Source organism: Lactuca saligna, chromosome 4, assembly GCF_052625555.1.
Source record: "Lactuca saligna cultivar CGN05327 chromosome 4, ASM5262555v1, whole genome shotgun sequence".
Lineage (NCBI taxonomy): Eukaryota > Viridiplantae > Streptophyta > Magnoliopsida > Asterales > Asteraceae > Lactuca > Lactuca saligna.
This window is the reverse complement of record NC_136420.1, coordinates 12235611-12261198: the sequence shown is the minus strand read 5'-3', so window position 1 is coordinate 12261198 and position 25588 is coordinate 12235611.

Below are 25588 nucleotides of genomic sequence, written 5' to 3'. Positions count from 1 at the left end.
GTTTGCTTTGCCTTCAGTTGAGATCGGGTCAACACCTTTTCAGAGACATTACCCACAACCTGTGAAACAGGATGATCTCTAGTCCATTTGACAAGAGGAGGGTAATTTGGATCATAGGAAGGATGCAATTCAGCGTTCACCATCTCTTCCAATTCAGATTGACTGTCTTCGTCATAAAACGTATCGGCATTCTCCCCCTCGAGTGATGAGCTTTCTGGTGCAGCAGGACTTTCGGGTGTGGTTGTGCTCTCGGACGGTGTAATGTTCTCTGATAGTTTTGAGCTTTCGGTTGCTACAATACTTTCGGGTGCTGTGGAGCGTTCGGGTCCTATAGTACCTTCGGGTGCATTGGAGCGTTCGGGTGCTACAGTACCTTCAGGTGCAGTGGAGCATTCGGGTGCTACAGTACCTTCAGGTGCATTGGAGCGTTCGGGTGCTACAGGACTAGAGTACTCCCCCTCAACTGGTAAGCTTGACTGTTTTGAAGAAGATGGATCCTCCCCCTCAACTGATGCATTGTGCTGAGAAGTTTTATTTGGAGCTGATTCTCCGTCACCCAGTCATTTGGCAGCTTCATCGATGATTTGTTTCAGATGGTTGATTTTGTTGTCTGCTGCCTTGGCTTCCGAGAGAGTGGCTTTCTCAGGTTCATCAAATAACTCCCCAAACTGCTCAAAAAAATTAGCAATCGAGGCCGTGATATGACCTGTTTGAGTGAAAATTTCTCCAATTGCTTCTTCAGTAGCCTTTATCCTTTTGACGAAGCTGTCATCGAAAGTCACATAATATGTCTCTTCAATCTTCCTTCAACGCTTATTTAAGACCCGATATGCTTTTGAAGTAAGAGAGTATCCCAGAAAAATCCCTTCATCGGCTTTTACGTCGAACTTGTTACGATGTTCTTTAGAATTGAAGATAAAGCATCGTGAGCCGAACACGTGGAAGAATTTGACATTTGGTTTTTTGTTGTTGACGATCTCATAAGGGGTGAGAGTGAAACGCTTATTGAGATAGGACCTGTTCTACGTAAAACATGTTGCAGAAATAGCATCAGCCCAGAAATATAATGGTAAAGAAGCGAAACTTAACATGGTTCTGGCCGCCTCACACAAAGATCGGTTTCGTCTTTCGACAATTCCGTTTTGTTGAGGGGTGTAGGGAGGTGAGAAGTTGTGACTGGTTCCTTTTCCGCTAAAAAAGTCTTTAAATTCTTTATTTTTGAATTCCAGCCCATTGTCGCTTCTGATGTTGCGTACAACTTTCCTCAGTTGCACTTCAACTTGCTTGATAAACAGCTTCAGCTTGAGAGTTGCCTCAGATTTGTGCTTCAGAAAGAACACCCATGTAAAACATGAAAAGTCATCAACAATAACAAGAATATACTTGCTACCGCCTATGCTTTCAATAGAAGATGGACCACACAAGTCAATGTGAATTAACTCAAGTGGATCAACAACCTTTGTGTTTATGATGGATGGCTGACTTTGACGACTTTGCTTCTCCATTTCACACGCAGCACACAAATGTTCTCGATCAAACTTGAGCAATGGAAGACCCCTAACATGACCTCCTGTGATGAGTTTATTAATATCCTTGTAATTGAGATGGGAGAGCCTTCGGTGCCACATCCAGCTTTCATCAGAATGTGCTTTGGATAACAGACAAATAGCTGGGTTTCCTTTGATAGGTTTGAGATTGAGAGGAAACATTTCGCCTTTGCGCTCCGATTTGAGAATTACCCTTTTTTTTCTTCTCTATTATTTCCGAACCCTCATCATCAAATGAAACTTTAAGACCGGTACCTCCAACAAGTTGAGACACACTGATGAGATTGTGCTGTATTCCTTCAACGTATGCAACCTTTCTAATCGTGAAGTCTCCATTCGTTATCATCCCATAACCTTTAATCGTGCCATATGAGTTGTTCCCGAACTTGACATTCCCACCATTTGGAAGTGATCGAAATTCCCTCAACTCTTCTTTCCTTCCTGTCATGTGACGCGAGCAACCACTGTCAATATACCATTCTTCATCGAACTGCTCGTCACTGATAACCTGCAAAAATTAAGCAGATTTAGGAACCTAAAGTCTCTTGGGTCCACGTGAGCCTTTCACAGGAATAGGAATAGTGAGAGAAATATCAATGAGATATGTTCTTTTTATTAAAGTTGTTTCATCTTTCTTCTTAATAGTGTAAACTTTAATTTTATTGGGATTTGTTATAGTTGGTTTGAATTCAGGTTCAGGTGTTTGGACTTTGGAATGCTTTTGATCACTCTTAACCGAGGAAACCTTCGATTTTCCTTTCAAATCTGTTGAAGATTTTGGATTTTGAGTTTGAACAGAATTGGATTTAGAATGGGGTTGAGAAGAATTAGAATGAGAGAATTTAGATTGAGAAGTTTTCTTGACTCGAGATTCTAGGTGACCCTTTTGTTGGTGGTCATGAGTGAGACCGAACCTTGAACCTTGGTAACCTTTGCTCTCGGAACCGAACCTATGCTTTCGGTAGCTTGTGTGCTCTGAACCGAACCTATGCTTTCGGTAGCTTGTGTGCTCTGAACCGAACCTATGCTTTCGGTTTCTTGTGTGCTCTGAGCCGAACCTATGCTTTCGGTAGCTTGTGTGCTCTGAGCCGAACCTATTCTTTCGGTTGTTAATGCCTTCTTGCGCTCTGACTTCCTGTCATGATCAGAAAAACGAGCATTTTGAGATTGCGAGAACTGTTTTCGCTTTGAGAGATTCTTCTTGTATCTCAGATTTCTCTGTTGCTTTTGGTTTTTCACCTGTTTGGGTTGCCTGTGAATATTCGCCTTTTGTTTTGGCTTTTGAACAACAGGTTCGCTTGTTATAGATGAGGTTTCATTTATGGAGGTGACTTCTTCTAATGGAATTTCTTTAGTGCCACTGGTACTTGGCACGTCAAAGTTATTAGGCTTGTTCAGCGGCTCTTCCTTTTGTTTTCCAGGATGTTCGCTCTGATAAACCAACTGTTTCATCGGCATTATCGATAGGAGCAGACCAGAAGAACTCATCGCAGCCATCTGCATTATCTTCGTTTACAATGGTAGTGAGTTCGGTTGTTTGATGTTCGGATACTCCTTTGACTTTATATACCTGATTTGGTGTTGTTCTCACGTTCTGGTATACAACAGCCTTTTCCTTAAGAATCGGGGACTTATTTTGTGACAGACGAGCGAACTCCACAAAATTTTCGGAAATAAGATTTTTGTGGTTTTCGTGTTCGCTTTTTACAAACTCGGAACAATCGACTTCATCTTCTACAAAAATTACACTCATATCATCATCCTCATTAAGTTCGGATGCATTTTCAACATCAATTTTATTTTTCGAACTTAAATTGGCATTCAATGAGTCAAATTTTTGTATGGTTTCGGTCCTTAGTTTCAGTCTATCGTTTTCATCCAAAAGAATTTTCAGCATGTCCTTATGGTCCTTGGACTTTATAAAAGATTCTATTTTGTCCAGACCATACATGTAAGTGGGATTCACATCATCAGACGATACAACACTTTCGCAATTATATGCTTCAGCATCGATTTCATCTTCCTTAAACTTAAGGAAGGGCAAAATCATGCGATCAATTTTCTGCCCTATTTCACAGTTCAGATGAAGTTGAGTGATGTTAGCATAAAGACGTTTAGCAATTAAACAAAAAACATTTCTATGTTTCAAAAGTTTTAAATTGTCTCTTTGCAAATAAATGTTTTCATCTTTGGATTTAATCAGATCCAACTCCTTCAGCTCTATCCACATCCTCCGCTCTTCACTCTTGGAAGACACCCTGATTATTTGGTCAGTTAGGTTAGAATTGGTGACCCGTGTTTAAGTTAAGCTACTATCTAGATTTAAGATTCTTGAATTTAAGCTTTTTAATTCTTTTTCATACGAATTTTGTGGGACTTTAAACGAAACAAAAACTGATTGTACCTTCTTGATCAATTCATCTAGCTCATTGATCTGCACGCTGAGAGGTTTTGCTGTGAAGCATAGATCCTCTCACTCCTTGGAGTCTTCATTCCCACCATCCATATTGTATCCCCTCATTTGAGATACATCTATCACCATCAAACACTTCCCACTGCTTCCTTCACCTCTTGCAACGTATGCCTCTCCATGAGATGGTTTCCTGACTTCATCATCTTCCGAGTCGGATGACCAGACCTGCACGCCACCGAACTCATCATCTGCTGCCGAACCCTGCACAATTAAAGCATTCATTGAAGGGTTAGCAGTAGCTTTCTTTCTCTTGATCTCTTCCAGCCTTTTCATTAACAAGGACTCTTCATCTTTTTCCTCATCCTTCTCTGTTATTTTCTTTAGAACGCAGTCTTTGGCATAGTGGTTCTTTCCTCCACAGTAGTAGCAACTCACACCTGAATCTCCTTCAACTTTCGCCTCTTTCTTTGGTTCCTCTGTCTTTGGCTCTTCCCTTACCTTTTCAGAACTATAGCTTCCCTACCAGTTTCGGTTCTTATTAGTAGGGAATCTCTTCTTGATAAATCTCTTTGGATTAGACACCATCATTGCATAATCTTCAGAGGTAAGATCATAGTCTTCTAGGTCCAGATCTTTATCTTCTACCACATTTTTGCTTTTAGATAGGAGGGCCAAGGATCCCAAACTTGAGACTACATTCTTCTCTTGCATGACAATCTTTTCTTGGGATTTCAAAATTCCCACCAGCTTTGCCAGCAAATAAGACTTGAACTGCTCGTGAGCTTTGACCGTAGACACAACAGATCTCCATTCAGATCTTAAGCCATTCAGAAAGGTGACTTTCTGTTCAATCGGCTTCCTTTCTATATCGTGTTTGATCATCTTGCTAAGAAGATGATTGAAGCGATTGAACATCTGAGTAACAGTTTCATCAGAATTCTGCTTAAATTCACCAAACTCAGACAAGAGCAAGGTCTGAATAGAATGCTCGAAATCTTCATCTGTGGAATATACCTCTCGCAGCCTATCCCAGATTTCTATAGCGGTACTACAAGAACTTACCAATCTAAATGTATCAGATTGAAGAGCGAATCGAATCAGTCTCAAAGCTTTAATGTTGCACTGAAACTTTTCCTTTTCGTCTTGTGCCACATCTTTAACATCTTTTAGCAAATCATTATACTCTTTCTGAGTTTTAATAATTTTGGATGTTCCTGAGTGAGCGAATGGTCCTGACACAATAGCTTCCCATACAAGATACCCATTGTCTTCAGATCTGATGACGTAGTCTTCAAAGTGATGCGCCCAAACTTCGTAATCTTGAGCGTAAAGAATAGGAATCTTTGTTGTTGATCCAATACTATTTGAGATGTTGATAGGATTAGATTGAGAATCGTCCATGCTTGATCGTTTAACCTGTTTGAAAGATCAGACTTGTAATGTATAATATTAGGGCAAAACGAATAAGTAATGAGATACGTCAATTATGGAGTGACGGCTCAATAAATATCAGTTAATGCGGAATAAACCCTAATAACTTCTTTCACAGAAGAGATGTGTATGAATTACACAGCCTCCTTCTCTGATACCAATTGATGAGATTTATAAACTCTTTGATCGATTAGATCTTTGTAACAGGTAGATAATGAACGTAAAACAATGAAACAATACACAAGTATGGATCTGAATGAGTCGAATGATTAGAACGTTCAATCCTCAGCAGAGCTCGATTAAGAACTTCCGCTGTTGAGGATTTTAGGGTTACAAAAGATATCTTCTTAATCACACGTAAAAAACGATCTATCAGTCATGGAAAAGATGCATGCAAGAATCTATTAATACATAAACCTTAACAAACAAGTCACGGATGGACAGGCCCATACCGGATACAAAATGGGGCTAAGAGACGAGCCCAAGATGCAACACCAAATACCCAACAATATAGTGAGAAGACTCACCTCGGATGATGAACAGCCTTTAAAAACACTGCTGCTATGCACCGGCCTCTATCTCTGAGCAAAATCCACAATTAACCCAATTAGGAACTAAGTCAAAATTCTCACTCATTAGGTCATAAGGTAGTCCACTAACCAGCCCATCAATAACCTAAAACCCATTGGGCCCACCAAGGCCCAATAATAAATGGGCTCTCCTGAGGCCCAACTCTCAAATCAAAAAGGCAAGCCCAACTCAAGGGTCCAAAGTGTTGGATTAATGTCTAAGTCCATAACTATAATTAGTAAGACTTGACCCGACCCGGCATGGTCCATTTGGGTTGCATGACATCATGCACTTGGATAGACTATAATGAGAGAAATAAGACACTTATGGTTATTAATATATTATAAGTTCTAGTATATTAATAATAAGAATAATAAGATTATTTAATTAGTATTGATCAAGAATTAATCTAGGATTAATTAAGTGATCAAAAGAAGACTACTTAAATATATGGGTTGATTGTGTAAATCATCCATACTTGTATAGTGGGCTAATGCTCCATGGATTATCTAGTTGGGCCAAAACCCATATGATGCTCCTTGGATGCTCCATGGTGTATTTGAACCCATGGATCCAAGGAAATGGAAAGTCATGACAATTAGAGTTTACCCTAATTGTAACACTATATATAGATATTATTCTTGACCAAAATCGGACACTAGATTATTTTAGAGAGGGCTAGCCGATTTTATGAAGTGTAGAATTCTCTCAAGTTATTCCAAGTGTATTTGGTGTTGTGTGAACCATTTGAGGTGTCACACTTGGGGCACTAGGCACTCAAGCTTCATGAAGACATTCTACATCAAAGAGGTATGTATTCTATCTTGTTATATTGATAGTTTTGTATGCTAGATTAGGATAATACCTTGGATGTTCATATTTGCATGTATAATAGAGAAAACATAGATCCAAGGTATTTAGGGTTGCATGTACACTTAGGAGTGTTAGAATGCTCATAACCCAACAGTGGTATCAGAGCCTAGGCTTGTTTTCTTGTTATACCTGCAATAGAAGCTGAAAAATCAAGTTTTGATGCTGTCAGCCCAGCTGACTCGCCGAGTCCATGAAGGGACTCGACGAGTCCAAGGCAAAATGCATCCAACTCGCCGAGTTGTGTTCATGCACTCGACGAGTTGGACCCCAGACAGCATATCTTCGAGGTTTTTGGCTAGAAATGGACTAGGAACATTACCCTAAGTTGTTTTGAACTTATAAACTTGTTTTTTAATGTGGTAATGTTCATGCTAATCCATTTTCAAAGATAATTGTCAATAGATTCATGTTTTGTATTAGTTTAAAGGTTAGACTAATTACATGAAAAAGTTTGATTTGAATTATCTTGTTCTTATGAGTTGCTTAGATTAATAGAAAAGTTGAGTGAAAAAGTTGTTTTCAATCCAAATTAATCTAAGAGTTGAGTATAAAATGTGTTTGTGTAACTTATCCTTAAGTTACATGAAGAGTCACATTAAAGACTCATAAAACTCATAAAAGTTGGCAATGGTTACAAAAGATGAAGAGTCTTGTCCTTAAGTTATGGAGGTTCAAGAGTCACTTCATTAATAAATAAATAAATAAAATATGTAACCTTAATTAATTCCATAAGTTATAATATAAAGAAAAGATTAATTCTTTATTAGTTTAAAGTCTTCCATAATTTGTCCACAAGTTATGGAACTTGAAGAGTTTTTGGATTAAAACTACTTTAAATACATAAGTTATGGAATTAATTAGTTTTGAATAGTTTCAAAACTTGCCCTCAAGTTTTGGAATTTGTAAAGTTTTCTCTTATGAATACTTTAATTCCAAGTTAGCCCTTAGAATTTTAAAAGTTAAAATTCAACTCTTATACTTTATAATATTATAAGTTAATAATATATATATATATATATATATATATATATATATATATATATATATATATATATATATAAGAGTAAAGTCGGTCTTACCGCTAGTACGCCTCATTCACGAAGCCGGTCTATAAGGTGGGTATAAGGTTGTTGCCTATAAAATGGCAACTTAATGGGTGTCCACTCTCACCCACCGCTTGCTTGACTGGTGGAGGGTCGTTAGCTGAACGGGTTTGACATGACTATAATTCTCCCGTCATTAAAAGTATTAATGATAAATACTAAGTAACTAAACTTTTAATAATACCCAATCTTAGTTACTTAGAAAAATGTGAATAAGGTGCTAATCCACGAAATTACACTTTGCACTTTGTTTGAGTCGGTTAGTGGAGCGCGTGTGGTTAACCGGCACACTAACTCGTATTTAACAAGGTAGGCAAAGGGTAACTTAATGTTTATCATAGTATCGATGGAGCGTGTGTGGTTAACCGGCACATCGATTGAGGGGTAAACACTTAAGGGTACCAAGTAATTTGCATGGTTACTTCACACCGTGATTTGTGATCCTCGGCATCCCAGTCACAAAACCTGAAGGGCACACTCGAGATTGAAACATGCCATTGAACAGTTCAATGAATCTCAAAAGATCTAGGAGTTTCAAAACCAATTAAAACCTAATAATACATTTCGTTTATCTTGGTGGAAATTGGTGAATCGTCATTCACCTACCTTCAAATTGTTTTATAGCTTGGATTACGGCATACCTCTTCTAAGTTATAAAATAGTTTGTTGGGTCCTAGCCTTAATATTTTCATATTGGGTGTCATATTAAGGACTCAAAGATCAACTATCTTGAATATCTCCCATAACATGTCTGGTTAGACATTTATGATCTTCCCAAATCTCTTGAAACAAGCTTTCCTAAATGAAGATGATGTCCCATGGATATCATACTTCTCTCTCCTCCTCCAATTATTCTCCCTAACCCACAAGTTCTTGAAAAATTTAAGGTCACTCGAACCCTATTGGCAAGACAAGGTCTAGGTGTGATCACATCTTGGAGATGTAGTCACATATTGACAAGCCGGGAGAGTTGGGTGTCAATGTCTTGAGAAAGTTGGTGGTTCAATCACTTTCTAAGTCACATAGTGAGTTCCTTTGGGACACCTATGAAATAGACTATGACAAGACCCTTAATGATCTTATCTATTGTTAAGATCAACTTCCTGAAACTTTATGGACATTGACAATGGTGACACTGGAAATACAGAAAAAAAAAAACATTCTCTTCCCAATGGAAAGGGATCGGCCATAGTCAACTCGGTTGAACAAATGGTAAAGAGAAAAACTAAGTCTGTGATAGTCCCGTGTAACATTATCAAAGGGTCCATATGTTTATATTGCCAAAGAAAGGGTCATTATTTGCGAAGCTGCCAAATTTACCTAAGGATGTTAAAGTCAATAAGTTTGACTCTACTTCAGGTAAAGTCCACTATCTAACTCTGTTAAGTTTCTATTCTGAGATTCCTGATACATGATGTGACTGGGTCACATGGTAATGTTTTAAGAATCAAAGAAAAGTAAAGGAACTTAAAGAAAGAATATGCTGAATCTGATCGCATAGATGGATTTCTATCGCGTAGTTTGAAGATCGGATTCTTGAGCTACTTCTTAGGAGTTATGAGGTATTGCTTAGGAATAGATAGCAAAAAGTTTTCATATGGATTGTAAGGATAAGTTTTCCGCATAGTTTTAAAATAAAAAAAAAAATTTTGATTTTATTTATTTTAAATATCCTTACAATGGCATTTGAAAAAAAAAATTGTTGCTTATATGATTCCATTAATAGCAAGAGTGGAAATATGAAATTGATTCCTTCATTTGTGCTAATGTCTAAATTTACCAAATAAGGAAAGACTCTCATCATCCAAAGTCTCAATTGGACCGAAACTTGGAATCATGCAAGTTGTATAGCATGATGAATGAGAACTTTCAAGTATTGGAAAAAATTAAGACTAATTACTTGTTCACATGGATGTGTAAGTCAAGTAATGGACTAAGGGATCGAGCACATAGTCATGTGCACTGATTAAGTCCACCACAAAAGATGTAAGGCTATTCGTCATAGTTTACTAAAGCTCAGTAAATATGATTATACTTACAAGCTTAAGTGTAACTCTGAGATATTGGAAAAAGGTTCCAATGCATGGCAGAGCGGATAAGAAGAATCAAATTAGGCAGAAGGATAAAAGTTTCTCAAATCTGAAAAGATGGGAGAGTACTTTAGTATCAGTTTTGTGATCATCTTAATGATTAAGAAACCATATCAAAATTAGTTCTCTAAAGAAGTCTTAGTGCATTCTTATGACTAAGAAGAAGGGATCTTGAATTGTTGAAATGGTTAAATCAAGAAGATGAGTCATACTTCGTTCCAACACAAGTCTTAGAGTCATACTCCAAGATTGTAATTTGAGTGACATGTCTTAAAGAAGGTTTAAAACACTTGACAAATGTAAGAGTAAAAGTTTTCTACTCTTGTACATTTGAAATTGGTAAGTTGTGATGTTTTGGATAAAACAAAGACCAACTAAGGCCAATTGTGTGAAGTGTTTGTCTTGATTAGAATCCGCACTATCTCTTGGATGTTTGACAAGGGAGTCTTATAGGTCAAGAGGATAGTGGGAGTCTTAAAGGTCTTGAAATTCTCAAGAACTAATCAAGAATGAAACCTGAAGTTCTTCACTAGCACACGACTTGAGGTTTATAACCTATCGTGTTGACATATTCTGTGCCCATTCTAGTTAAAGTTGGCTTTGCATATGAGTTCTTAGAGTTCTCAATGTGTTGCACAACAACTTGGAAGCAATGGTAGGCCCTTGAGCTGCCAGGTGGCAAGAAATTAAGATTGAGTTCAATCCATATGGTTTTGGATTTGTCATTATCCGTGTCTTGTGATTATGGTTTTGAAAAATTCATATGGGTAGGAACTCATACACCATTAAATCTAAGTGTCATAAGGTTTCTCTCCGATTCATGAAAATGATGGTGAGGAAACACTTTCACTAAGTAGATTTTAGCTAGATAGCAATTGTGATGTTTGCATTCTCAAAGTCGTTAGTGGAGCGTGTGTGGTTTACCGGCACACTAACTTGGACTTGTGAGAAATGGCAAAGGTCAAAACGATCAAGACTATGATTACGACATCCCTTTTCATAGTTCTTAAAATTGTTTTGACACACCCATGAGCTATCTAAGGGAAGGTGTATGTTTTTGATAAAGTCTTATCAAAACAATCTAGTATTAGAAATCTGAACTTTGGTAAGAAAGTCAATAAAGTATTGATTTCTAGAAGTCCAGCTGATTTCTGAGTACATGTCAAAGCTAGTGGGAGCATAAGTGTTATGCTAATAATCATCATGTTAGTGGGAGCATGATAATTACGATAAGTATTGCAAGCTAGCAATGTTAATTATAGAAAACAAAATGTTTCAATTGAGAAAAGTTGTTTTGCTATAATTAAGGGAGAGGAAATTATACTTCATCTACGATAAGTATTGCAAGCTAGCAATGTTAATTATAGAAAACAAAATGTTTCAATTGGGAAAAGTTGTTTTGCTATAATTAAGGGAGAGGAAATTATACTTCATCTCAAATCTATAAGCTTAGATCATGAGGTTTTAATCATTTAGTCAAGGATGCATATGAATTTCATGTTGGAATGGCTCAACATAAGGAAATTTTGTATATGGGTCCATTATTTGCGTTCTTAAATTCGATTATGATTACGGCATCCCTTTTCATAATCTGAATTATGAGAACTTGGCAAATAGAAATGGAAATGTTATAGCAAAAGACTAGTTTAGTCTTTATGTGAGACATCATGAATCGTGTCCCATATGCTTCGGATATAGGACCGATTACATGTGCTATATTCATCCTTTCTAAAAAATTTCCAAATGTCTAGGGCATTAAGAAGGGAAAAGTTTAGAACTGGATATGACTAAAAGGATTAAACAATTGTCGAGGAAAATCTAAGGTTTACCAAAGATTGGTTGCTCAAGGACAATTGGAAGTATAGTAATAATTCTGGAAGGACCATATTGACATAATCTGTAAGGAGGCAACTCTTGTTCAGAAGTGATAGTCGAAATGGAATCTGGAAATGTTTCAAAGTTAGAATTTTCAATCTGTGTAAGATTAAGGAAACTTAATGCAAGAAGGATGGTTCCAAGTACTTGATCTCCTTTGGAATGCTCTGTAATGATTGTTGTTAAGTCTTTCTGACTTTGTGCATAATCATTACAAGAGGATCGATGCATATAAGTTTAGAATCTAACAGATTTCAGTAAATGACATGAATTTGGAATTCTTGCATTTGCAGTAAGGATTTGGGAGTGTGAAAAGAGAATCATTGAAGTTATGTTCAATTGATCTAGTTCACAAAGTAAAGATCATAGACAAACATAGTATGCATATTTGGTGTATGGCATGACTAGTGTTTAGAAAACATAGTGTACATGCTTGGAGCATGGGAAAACTATTGTTTTAAATTCAAGAATAATGTTGATAGCTGAAACAATATACAATAAATAATGTGTAATCATATGGTGATAAATAAAAGGTGTTTTATTTATATTCATAAGTTTTGAGACCATATTGGATTCAATTATTATTGTGTTTCACTTTGCATGTTTTGACTTCCCGAATAAACTAGGTTATTCTTCCGGAATGACTAAGTTATTCAAACCGTCCACAGTCGGTCATATGTTGGAAGTAGATATGAATTAAGACTGTCATGGGTTGGCTTGTAGAGGTCTAAGATGTTGGACAAAGGGCTACAACACTCATGAGTGCTCATAAGTTCTGAGTATTGGATTCAACCCGCGATCATTGGAATCACTTCATGGGTTTTATCACGAGTGATCATGAGACGATAATATCTTATATTCTTCAAACCTAGAGATATGAGTTGTTACTATGAGTTGATAGTACATTGATTACACGAAACGCATTGGTAACTCGATGTTATAAAACGTGTCTTTGTGTATGATTCAACAAGTAGTAGAACAAGCCATATGAGTCGAAGTTTATCCATTCCTTTTACCTTCGGGATAAAAGCGATATCTGTGAGCCCTTCGATGATTTGATGATGACAAATGGAAGTGCTCGGCCGGGCCAGGACTGATTTGATTTGTTCAATTAGTCAGTCGTCATAAATCGGAAATCGGGAAACAACTAATGGACAGAGAGAATGATTATAATCCATGTCTCAGTCCATATGATATCTAGAATGGAGGAATATATGATCCCTTATCTAATGGACAAGTCATTGACAAGATCAGAGTTCATCTACAAGGTCAGAGTTCGACAGAAGCTTTTGAGAGCTACGATTGCCAGTTGGTTCCTGAAGTCATACGCAATAATAGTTTTAGACTTATCCAAGTGGGAGACTGTTGGATTAATGTCTAAGTCCATAACTATAATTGGTAAGACTTGACCCGACCCGGCATGGTCCATTTGGGTTGCATGACATCATGCACTTGGATAGACTATAATGAGAGAAATAAGACACTTATGGTTATTAATATATTATAAGTTCTAGTATATTAATAATAAGAATAATAAGATTATTTAATTAGTATTGATCAAGAATTAATCTAGGATTAATTAAGTGATCAAAAGAAGACTAATTAAATATATGGGTTGATTGTGTAAATCATCCATACTTGTATAGTGGGCTAATGCTCCATGGATTATCTAGTTGGGCCAAAACCCATATGATGCTCCTTGGATGCTCCATGGTGTATTTGAACCCATGGATCCAAGGAAATGGAAAGTCATGACAATTAGAGTTTACCCTAATTGTAACACTATATATAGATATTATTCTTGACCAAAATCGGACACTAGATTATTCTAGAGAGGGCTAGCCGATTTTATGAAGTGTAGAATTCTCTCAAGTTATTCCAAGTGTATTTGGTGTTGTGTGAACCATTTGAGGTGTCACACTTGGGGCACTAGGCACTCAAGCTTCATGAAGACATTCTACATCAAAGAGGTATGTATTCTATCTTGTTATATTGATAGTTTTGTATGCTAGATTAGGATAATACCTTGGATGTTCATATTTGCATGTATAATAGAGAAAACATAGATCCAAGGTATTTAGGGTTGCATGTACACTTAGGAGTGTTAGAATGCTCATAACCCAACACAAAGCACATATATACATATTCCTCTGGTCCGAAACTCAATTGCAGCAAGCCCAAACTCTAGGCCCAACACTCAAGGCCCAAAATGAGACTTAGCCTAAAAGTCCACAGTGACGTTACGTGGGGTGTACCTTGCTTGGTACGCTCAACGTACTCACGCATGCATGAAACTAATCGGGGATGCCAACCCAGTACACGGGGCGTATTGGATCTTATGATGGGCGTACACTCAGTTTTGCTTTATTCCATTCCCTTAGTCTTAACCCGTTAAGACCTTAGCTCATTTCTCAGATCTAGACTCCCTGATATCTATTACTCCATAAAGCCAATGACTTTAAGCCTTTGCATGGTTGATTTGGCCACAAAAGCTCAAAACACTCATCCTCTTTTCTCATAAAGCTCATATCTCAAGCATTACTCGATTCTAACATCCAAGATTCGATTTTTATGACATTACTCCACCAAATATACTCAAAGGATGTTGATCAATGTCTCTGGAGCTCAATAACTCATAAAGTCTCCACCTTTTGGGACAAAACCATAAAAATACTCTAATATGATACTCAAAACAAAAGAGTGAGAAAGCTTGAAGCTTTACACCTCCATATAAATCTCCCAAACCAGATATGCTCAGATCCAAGGTCTGGACTTCTCACTCCTTTTCCTCCAAGGCTCCTTCTTTACTCCAAGAACACACAAAATCACTTAAGGCTCTCAAATGTACTCACAAGCTCCATGAATGAAGGATTATGGTTTTAGAGGGTTTATTGACTGAGGATGGTGGCTATGAATAAGGCCATCTTATTCTGTATATAGGGACACATCCAAAGTTAGGGTTTCCGCTCTGTGTCTAGTACGCCCAGCGTACCCTCTGGTACGCCCAGTGTACTAGGTGGCTCCGCTTAAAAATCAAGAAAATGAGTACGCTAAGCGTACACATATGTACGTCCAGCGTACTCAGCTGCTACCTTTCTCAAATAAGGGACTTATCCTGCCACAACTTTAAACTTCCATCGCTTCCTCGATATAACCTTGATTCCCATGAACCTTATACCTACGGAAAGGTGACGAGATGCCCTACGCTTCTAGCAACTCGTCGCAGCCCCGAGACCTCCTCATGCCCAGTTTGCAGCCCACGAACCCTAATCACGGACGATCCGAAACAGGATGTTACAAAACTCACTAAGCTTTATGCTTATCCAATATTGAGGATTTATGTGTTTTATATAAAACTCTAATTTTAAATAAATGTAGTTTGGAATAAACAGTTTTCTTAATAATGGAATTATAAACTGGAAAGTTTTATCTTAATAAAAATGCAAAATTTTGGTTGTGAAAATGGGATGTTACATTTAGGGTTCTTTATCTTCATAGGTTATTGTTATCAATAGAGAAAACATAGATCCAAATTTGTTGCATGTGAACTTAAGAGTTAAGTATTTTTCCACCTCATGCATAGATTTATAACCTATAAAGCACGTTAAGTTATACTAGAAAACTTGTTAATGGTGAAACAAGCGATCGAAAATGGTTAATTTATGCTAAACAATATGATAAAGTTTATTGTTTTTTTTTTTTTGTAAATTATTTAAATCTATTTATAATAACAATCAAATTTCTTTGGAAAATAATTGATCTAATAATTGGAAACACCTTTTTAAAAGACTTGATGAAGATGAAAATAGTGCTCAACATATTTTATGTGTGCGATCTTGGAATGAGCTAAGAGTAAAATTAAATAAGAATGAAATGATTGATAAAGACTTATAACAACAATATATAAAAGAAAAAGAACATTGGTGACACGTTTTAATAAGAATCACTTTTTGCATGAAATATTTATCAAAATACAATTTGGATTTTCGAGGGTCTAATGAGAAACTTAATCAAGACAATAATGGTACTTTTTTAAGAGTAATTCAAATGATGATAGAATTTAACTGTAATGCAAGATCATGTTAAGCGCATAGAAAATTATGAAACCCATAATCATTATTTAGGGCACAATATCCGAAATGAATTAATTTATATTTTAGCTCACAAATTTAGCAATTTTATAATTAAAATAGATATGAGAAGCAAAATATTTTTATGTGATTCTCGATTGTACCCTGATGTAAGAAATCAATAACAAATGACTCTAGTTATTCGATGTGTGAACATATCTAATAACAAAATAAAAGTTAAAGAATACTTTTTAGAAATTTTTAAGGTAGACGATAAATCTGGTTTGGGTCTATCTAATGAATTATAAGTTGGTATTAAATAAACTGGTCTTAATATTGATTATGGAAGAGGTCAAGGTTGTCATAATGGTTCTAACATGTAAAGGAAACACCAGGGTATTCAAAAATGATTATTTGAAATTAATATGAGAGCATTATAATTATATATATATATATATATATATATATATATATATATATATATATATATATATATATATATATATATATATATATATATATCATGTGTTTTGCATAGTCTTAATCTTACAGCTAGTGATATGACTCATTCATGTGCGAAAGCTATTTTTTTTAGTTGTGTAACGCATATTTGTACTATTTTTGAGTTATACTAAAATATGAAAAATACCAGTTGACAATTTAACTGTAAAATGTCTATTTTGGAAGACATTCAACATATATCAATGATTGTGTATTTGCGATTGTCGACCATCTTCCAGGTTTAATCAAGGCATATTCTGATTGGAAGCGAGAGAAGAGGAGGGAAAAGCAGGGACCGATTGCCAACCTCCAACCACAAAAACTATTGTGGCTAAATTCCGAAGTGCAAAAACTTCACTCTTTATAAGGCTTATGAAAATTAAGATTATGTATAACGTGAAATGAACGGTAAGATAATAATTAGGAAATGTATTAAGGTAATTAACTTTTCGGTATGTTCACAGCTAGGTAACTATCTATTTTTTATATACATCTGGGTAACAAACTTGTTAGAAGTGTTCACATATGACCATTATGACTTGCTATAGCAGATTAAATCCTATATATGAACATTTTCAACAAGTTCGTTACCTAGATGTGTACAAAAAAATAGTTACCCAAATATGAACAAAACGAAAAGTAAAAATTAATTATACAAATGGTTCTTATAGTTTGGGAGAATTTGTGTTTTTGGTCCCTAACTTATTTTTTTAACTCGGATGGTCCCACTATTTATTTTTGTTACACATTTGGTCACCGTCTTACCTAAAAAGACTATTATGTTCTTATTTTTATTTTTTAATTAATTTTCTTATTTATGTGTTTATTTTTTATATATTAAAAAAATTAATAGACCCTACATATTTGTATCTCTTAACCCTAAACCTGAAACCATATTTGAGAAATTTAATTTGGGTCTAACTGGTCACCATCACATGACTCATCCTCCCCAACTTCTATTTCTTTTTCATATTTAGGAACATCGACATCTTCACCATTCTTCTTTTTTTGGTACTTCAACTCTAGCGAACCAACATTGTAACCTACTGTCTCTTCATCTTTAGTGGGTTGTGGTGTTGATTCGAGAGAGTTGAAGGACCGAAAAAAGAAGGGATGATGAAGACGTTGATATCACTAAAGTTGGAAAAAATAGAAGTTAAGGAGGATGAGAGATGCGATGGTGAGGAGATACAGATATGTGAGGTTTACTAATTTTTCTTAAATATATAAAGAATAAATACATAAATAAGAAAATTAATTAAAAAAATAAATTAATAAGGGCACAATAGTCTTTTTAGGTAAAACAGAGACCAAGCTCGTAACAAAATTAAACAGTAGGGATCATCCGAGTTAAAAAATAAATTAATTAAAAAATAACAGTATGGATCATCCCAGGAGATACAAATATGTGATGTCTATTAATTTTTTTTAAATATGTAAAAAAATAAATACATAAATAAGAAATTAATCAAAAAATAAATTAATAAGGGTACAATAGTCTTTTTAGGTAAGATAGGAACCAAACGCGCAACAAAAATAAACAGTAAAGACTATCCAAATTAAAAAAATATGTTAGGGACCAAAAACACAATTTTCCCCAAACCATAGGGATCATTCGCGTAGTTTACTTTTATTTTTCGTTTTGTTCATATTTGATAACTATTTTTTTGTACATCTAGATAACGAATTTGTTGAAAGCTCACATCTAGGATTTAATCTGCTATAGCAGGTCATAATGATCATATGTGAACATTTTCAATAATTTTGTTACCTAGATGTATATAAAGAACGATAGTTATCCAGATGTGAACATATCAAAAAGTTAATTTTCTTAATAAGTAATTTTCTCATAATAATTTTATAGACAATGAAAGAATTAAGGAAAATGATATGATGTATAAATAATAATTTTATAGACGATGAAAGAATTAAGGAAAATGATATGATGTAGAAATATAAAAATATGGGAGATGTGGTGACTAGTGAGTACACAGTTTTAATATGGGGAGTGTGGTGACCACACAATTTTATTAGCCTTTTTATTATTAATCACAATATCACATACGTTAAAGAGAAATGAGTATGCATACAATATCCAAGTTAGTACCATCAGCCCACAAATAGATTGCTTAAGATTTCTTATGGGCTGGCGCATTCTTTAAACGAATTTCATGAGAATCATAAACTAGAAATCAAGCCCCCAATTTGATGTGGATATCCAGCCCGTATATTTTAGAATTGGTTATCTAATGGATCAGTTGCAAATAAATATTTTAAACAAAATCATTAAAAAGTAGAATTAATGTCATAAAATGACAATTTTTTTTTTTGAAAAGTAGCATTAATTTTACGGTATAATAAAACTTAAAATAACTATATAAGGTTAAAGGGTATCGTGTATTTTTTGTTAATGGTAATAATGTATCATCTAAGTGTCACATTAATTTTTGTATTTTTATAATTTTTACCTACGAACTAAAGTGTGGTAGATGGTTTTAACTATGAACTTTTTTTTAATTTCAATTTTGTAACAAAAACCATACCAAAATTAACAACTAAATTTTAGAAATCCTAAAGAAAAACATGCAATTAAAAATTACATTAAAAAAACATGAAGTGAAAAAAAAAAAAAAAAAAAAAAAAAAAAACTAGGAAAAAAAACATAACACCCAAATTTCAATTAGTATGAGCTTATTTTTTTTAGGAATCGAAGTCTTTACCAATTTAGCCGCCTTCTGATCTTCGTGGTTGAGGTGTCGCACATCTAAAATCAACAACGAATATTCAGTGAGTCGGACTGTTTCAGTTACATGTCTCTCAAAAGTTTTATTTAATTATGTCATTTGTATCATCATTTTCTCCAATCTAGCCGACTACTCCATTCCGACTGAAGAATTTGACGACGTCACTTTTCCTCGAGCTTTTATTTTGTCCCTTCACATGGGACGAGGAGGCGTACATATTTCTTCAATGACGTCGTTGTCATCGTTAGAATCAACGCTAATGTGACCATCCGATGATATTTGTTATGAGCTCGAATATGAAGATGTTCGGCTTTTTTTTTTTTTTTGGTAAATTAGCAATGTTTTAATGTGTTGCAAGCCCCTTCCACCTAATACTTCTTTTGGCAACTTCTCACACATAAATGAACTTAAAATGCTTCAACATGTCATCTTGGAATGCAGCGTGTGTTTTTTTCTACAAACTCATTTCATGTTTGCCATTGTTTTTCGAAGTTTGTGTAAATTCCGTTCCAATGTGTCATGAGTTTGTTAACAAGATTCCATTTCGAGTTACATTGGTGGGACGTTTGGTGCCATGGGAACCATATAAGTCCACATAAATCATGCATACAAATATCCACATGAAACTGGAGTACCTAAAACAAAATTGAAAATCGTAAGCACAAAGCTTACTGAGTTCCCCAAAACATATCACACTTGAAACAACATAAGTCCACATAAATCATGCATACATACATATATATATATATATATATATATATATATATATATATATATATATATATATATATATATATATATATAAAGATGTCATGGAAACCCTCCATGGTCTTATTCCGGTGCCATGGGAACCCCCACATGGTCTTAACGGACTGCCATGGGAACCCCCACATGGTCTTAGCGTGGAATGCCTTGGGCTCCCCCCCATGGTCTGATACCCAATTGCCTCGGGAACCCCTAGGGTCTTCCATGCAAGTATCACGGAGACAACTAGGATACCACATATCACAAAGACAACTAGTGTACCACATATCACAAGGACAACTAGCATACCACAAAACACATAATGGGCCGACATTGGTGTCTTCGACCTGTGGATATAGTGAGGAGACTCTCCTCGAATGTTGAAGCTCACTGCAAGAAACCCAAGTTGTTGTCCTGACGACTTCCCAAGCTAGCAATACCAAAACAACATCCAATAAGCAACTGAATTCCAACCCATGATCAATAACCTAAACTTGGGTTAAAATAACCATTTTACCCGTGGCATATCAAGACTTACAACTAGACCTGGCAATTCCAGACACGAATACACGAATCTGTGAGAGACTCGACACGACATGAATACATCTTGAAAATTTACATAAAGCTTATTTATCATCATGTAATCGTATCATATCAAATTTGTGGCTGACCAGTTTTCATGATACGAATACACGAATTGTTAGGTCTACTGACAACCAAGACCCAAGCCCAAAAACAACAAGGCCCAAGACTATAAGATCCATAAAAGGCCATTAATGGCTCAATTTTCCAAATTGGGCCCAACCCCATATGGGCCTTACCCAAAATCCCAACAATTCCTAGTCCACTAATAATAATTCTCCATTAGCCCAGAGGTCCAAACCCATTAGGCCCACTAAAGCCCACAACCATTGGTCCCACCAAGGCCCAATACTAAAACCTAAGCCTAGCTAGTCATAACCAATCAAGAGTCTAAGACTCTAAGATTTCCCTGGTTAAAAAGCCCAACACTCAAAACTCAAACCCAAGCCCGAGGCCCAAACATGAAACAAATCCATAAGCCCACTGATGCGCGTACACGGGGTGTACCCCCTTAGGTACGCTCAGCATACTCGATGATGAAGATCAGGGGCCTCAAGTCAGTATGCGGGGCGTACCAAGACTTACGCAAGGCGTACCCGCTAATCCTCCAAACTCCATTTGGGACTTAACCAATTACGCACTTTGCATCCAAACTTCAGGAAACCGCAAAATAAAGCTCCTAATGCAAAAAGTTGGCACCTTTATACATTTACATGACTCAAAGGGACCCAATGACCAACTTAACCCAATAATACCCATCTTAATCCATCAAGAACATGCATGGACCATATCTAAGCATCAAGCAAGCATTTTTATAAACTTATAACCTCATATTTGCAAAGAGTGGCAACTCAAAGCTTCTAGAGTGGTGTCCAACCAGTAAATCTCACCCATTAGGTCAAAATGGGCCCAAAAAACCAATATAATCATAGATCTCAACTTCTAATGATCAAGCTAAGAACTTTTTACCTTCAATGAGCTGAAAATGTAGCAAAGAGTCCATATCCACAAGTCTTTCCTTGAACCACCACCTTGCACTAAGCTAACACTTCTTGGAATGCAGTAGAATCCACCAAAAATGCACATACAAGGCTCACAACACTCTTGGAGGAAGATGTCACTCGATATTACGGTTTAAGGCAATGGAGGATGAAATGGTAGGCTCACACCTAGAACATAAGGTGCTTAAATAGTAAGCCAACCCTAAAAATTAGGGTTTTAGAACTCAGCACACTACATTGGGCATAGTGTTTGTACACTAGGCGTACAGCTCTTAATCCCGCATCCATATTCCACACGTATGTTGGGGGTACCCCCAGCTTACGTTGGGCGTACCCAGCCAAACACGTGCATGCATCCCTTGCATCCATGGGACTGTTTTGCCAAGGATTTCCATTAGGGACCAAAGTTGCCAATATCTTCAAAATACCATAACTCCCTCATTCTAAGTTCATTTCCAACGAACCTTATATCCACGAAAAGGCAGCGAGAAGCCCACAACCAAGCCTTAAAACTCCCTATCAAAACCCAAAATATATAAAAGACCGAGATATCAAATTACGATTATTACCTCAGCTTTTGAAGGCACGATCGAATGCTTGGATCACTCATACCATGACACCCACATCCGAAATGAGCCAAATACCTCCTTTCCTGAAGCCTTAAATCTCATGAAAACTTGAAAGGCCCAATTGGTGGTTTGGTCTAGGCTTTGCGTTGTAATAGTGGTTGCGTATTGATAGAGTATTGTGGATAGGTTTATTGTGTGTTTACGCGTATGTAATGTGTTTACGGCCGTAAACTCTTTTCGGTCATAGTTCCCTATATATATAGAGGGTTAGTCAGTCGTGTTTAGTTGTTGATGCATAATAGTTCACGGTCGTATATCAAGTTGTACCAGACGTTTTCAGTAATATAACGTGTGCAAGCTTGATTTCTTTTCTTTTCTTATCTTATTCTCGTTTCTACGATTGTGTTTGCTATTGATCACAGGTAAGATCCATTCTCAGGACCTTACAATTGGTATTAGAGCAAAACCAGCATCAAAGGCACCCTACAATTGATCTTGGAGCGAGTTTTCATTGGTTTGAGACTAAAGTTCGTGATTGGTGCAAAAAGGGGTTTTGTTCTAGTCAAAAAACTGCAAAATTCAAGCTTTCGGCCTGAGCTTACAGTCGTAATCACTGTTTACAGCCGCAAACTCTTTAAGATTCTTGGACCGTAAATTGAACTCTTAAGCCGTGAATAAGGAACATTCATCAACCGAAAACTGTTTATTCTTGGACAGTAAGCTCAAGACCGTGAACTCCTTTCGACCGTAAACTCGTAGTTTACGGTCGTAATCTGTCGCTTAACCGTAAACATCATTTACGGCAGTAAATTGTTTTTTAATTGTGTTTGACCAGAAGCTTAATTAATCATAAATAATTTAATTTTTGTCTCATATTAATTAAGTAAAAAAAATAATAACGGATTCTCAAAGTCAAACAAATCATCACGAGCTGGATTTAGTTATGGGCACAACCACCCGAATTCCTAGACTTTTATCCGCTAAAGGCTTCCTAGAATAGAAGTACAGAATTGAGAAATACATAAAAATGAAAGACTTCAAAATCTGGAAATGCATAATCAAAGATCCAGTCAGAATAACCACTACAGTTGCAGGGTAAGTGGTTGACAAGAAGATGGAAAACTACACTGATGAAGACTTCGAGTAAGTTGAAGAGCAAGAGAAGGCTTTGGCCACCTTGACCATGGCATTGTCTCCAGATATTGCTCAAGGTTTCAGGAAGTATACTTCTGCTAAGGCTTTGTGGGAAGCCCTAATTGAGGTCTATGAAGGGAACGAAGACATGCAGGAGAGTCGCCAAGATATGTTGCGACAATGATTCAATATGTTCAACTATGTTCCTGGAGAGACTCTTGAAGCACAACTGCAACAGTTCACATCTCTTAACACTGAAATGACTGTAGCCAGGATTTTCTATACAAAGTCAGAGATAAACAAGAAACTACTGAATGCTCTCCCAAAATCTTGGGACATGAATGTAGCTAACATCAAGAAGACTAAGGATCTTAGCCGTCTCTCTCTTGCTGAAGTGATGCCTGTCATCAAGGCCTGTGATATTGATGAAAAGAAGCGAGAGATCAACCACGTGAACTCATACTCAGCTGTGAACCTTGGAATCTCTACTACCAATGCTCTTTTATCTCTTTCCTTTTCTTTTCCTTCTACAGGTCAATCATTTACTACTTTGCAAGCTCAGATTCAGACTTTTCCCACTCCATCAGCTTCCTTTGCATCAGCCATGCCTTTCTCACAGAACCAATCGTTCATGGCAACTCAAGCTACTTCATCCTCAAATATGGCCTCTTCTTCAAGAGAAAAGGAGGGTGATGAAAATCTCGCGCTTGCCTCAGGGCTTGTAAATTGCTACAATGTACTCGTAGCCGGGGATCTTCCACCCACCTATAATTTACCGATCTTGATCAGATTCACCCTGAAGACATTGAGGAGATGGATATTACATGGCAAATTGTCATGGCTGTTTTTAGGGCGAAACAGTTTGCCAAGAAGACTGGAAAGAACAACTGGGGGATGAGTGCTGACAAGAAAGTTGGGTTTAGCAAGGGAAAGCTGCGATGTTTCAACTGCCACGAGCCATGGCATTTTGCTCGTGATTGTCCACAGCCAGACAAAAGATTAAATAATGATAGGACAATAGTTACAGTTGGTAACAATCGAAGTGGGGCTCAGATAAAAAACGAGAAGGCTATGGTTGCACAGTCATTCGATTGGGAGGATCAGATGCAGGCCATGAACTTGTCTGGACCTGAAAATGCCCACCTGGCACAGGTCTATGATGATGCTCCGGCAGAGATTATGGCAGCTGAAGATAAAATGATGGAGATACAGTTTGCGTTGATGGTATCTTCTTCTCGTGAACCTAATACAACCGAGGTAAGTTTACCATAATGCTCTCAAGCCTGTATTGATTATGTTAAAATTCTGCATGAGAAAATTGAAACATTAGGTAGTGAAGTAGAAAGCCTTAAGATTCTCCATGAACTTAATGACTCACTAAAAAGGGAAGTAGAAGACCTTAGATATGAAGGTTACCAACTCAGAAAAGATAAAAAAACCACTTAAAGCCCAATTGGAATCTGAGATAAAGGACTTTATGAGACTTCAAGAAGACTACAGTAATAAATGCGAAAATTATGATTATGTAATGAAACATAACGCTGAACCAGTGGCTGAAATTGAATCTTTAAAGGGAAAATTTGAAACCACTGATTTTGATTTTAGGAAATTTGATTTCTCGAGTGAGGTAGTTGCAAATATGATAGACCACTGCATGCAATTTAAACAAAATCAATCAAAGGTTCTAGGTTATAATCAAGTGCCTCCTCCTTTCAATCATTCATATAAGCATAAGCCCTTGTCTAAAGAAGAGATTACCAATGAACCATTCATGGTTTATGGCAAGGAATTTGGTTTTGTTTCGGGAGGATTTATTAATTTTGAAAGTACTAACATTTCTACTTCTCCTGCAGATCACTCCTTGAATCAGTCAAAGCACGAAGTTGAAGGATCTGTTTCTGAAAATAAAACCGAGTCTAAACCGGAAGCTTTAGTTTTGAATAAAGACAATATTTTTTCTGATGTTTCAAATGACGATGTTTTTTGTGGTGGTGTTTCTATTATTTCTGATACTGTTTTGAATGGTTTGAAAGTGTCTACTTTGAACACTTTGGTTGACAATTCTGTTGTGTGTGATAATAAGTTTGAAGAACCACCAGCTTCACAATCCTCTCCATCTTATGTACCCTCACTTGCCTCACAACCTAATTCTTATTCATGTTCTTATGAGAGAAGCAAGGGTGTTGGGATGGAAAACAAATCTAATCAATGTAGTACAAGTTATAACAATAACAAACAGATTTGTTTCAATTGTGGAGTTGGTGGCCATATAGCTACAAACTGTCAAAATCATATGTTTGTACATTTTGAAGTTCCAATAGGAGAAAACGAATTCAGAGGA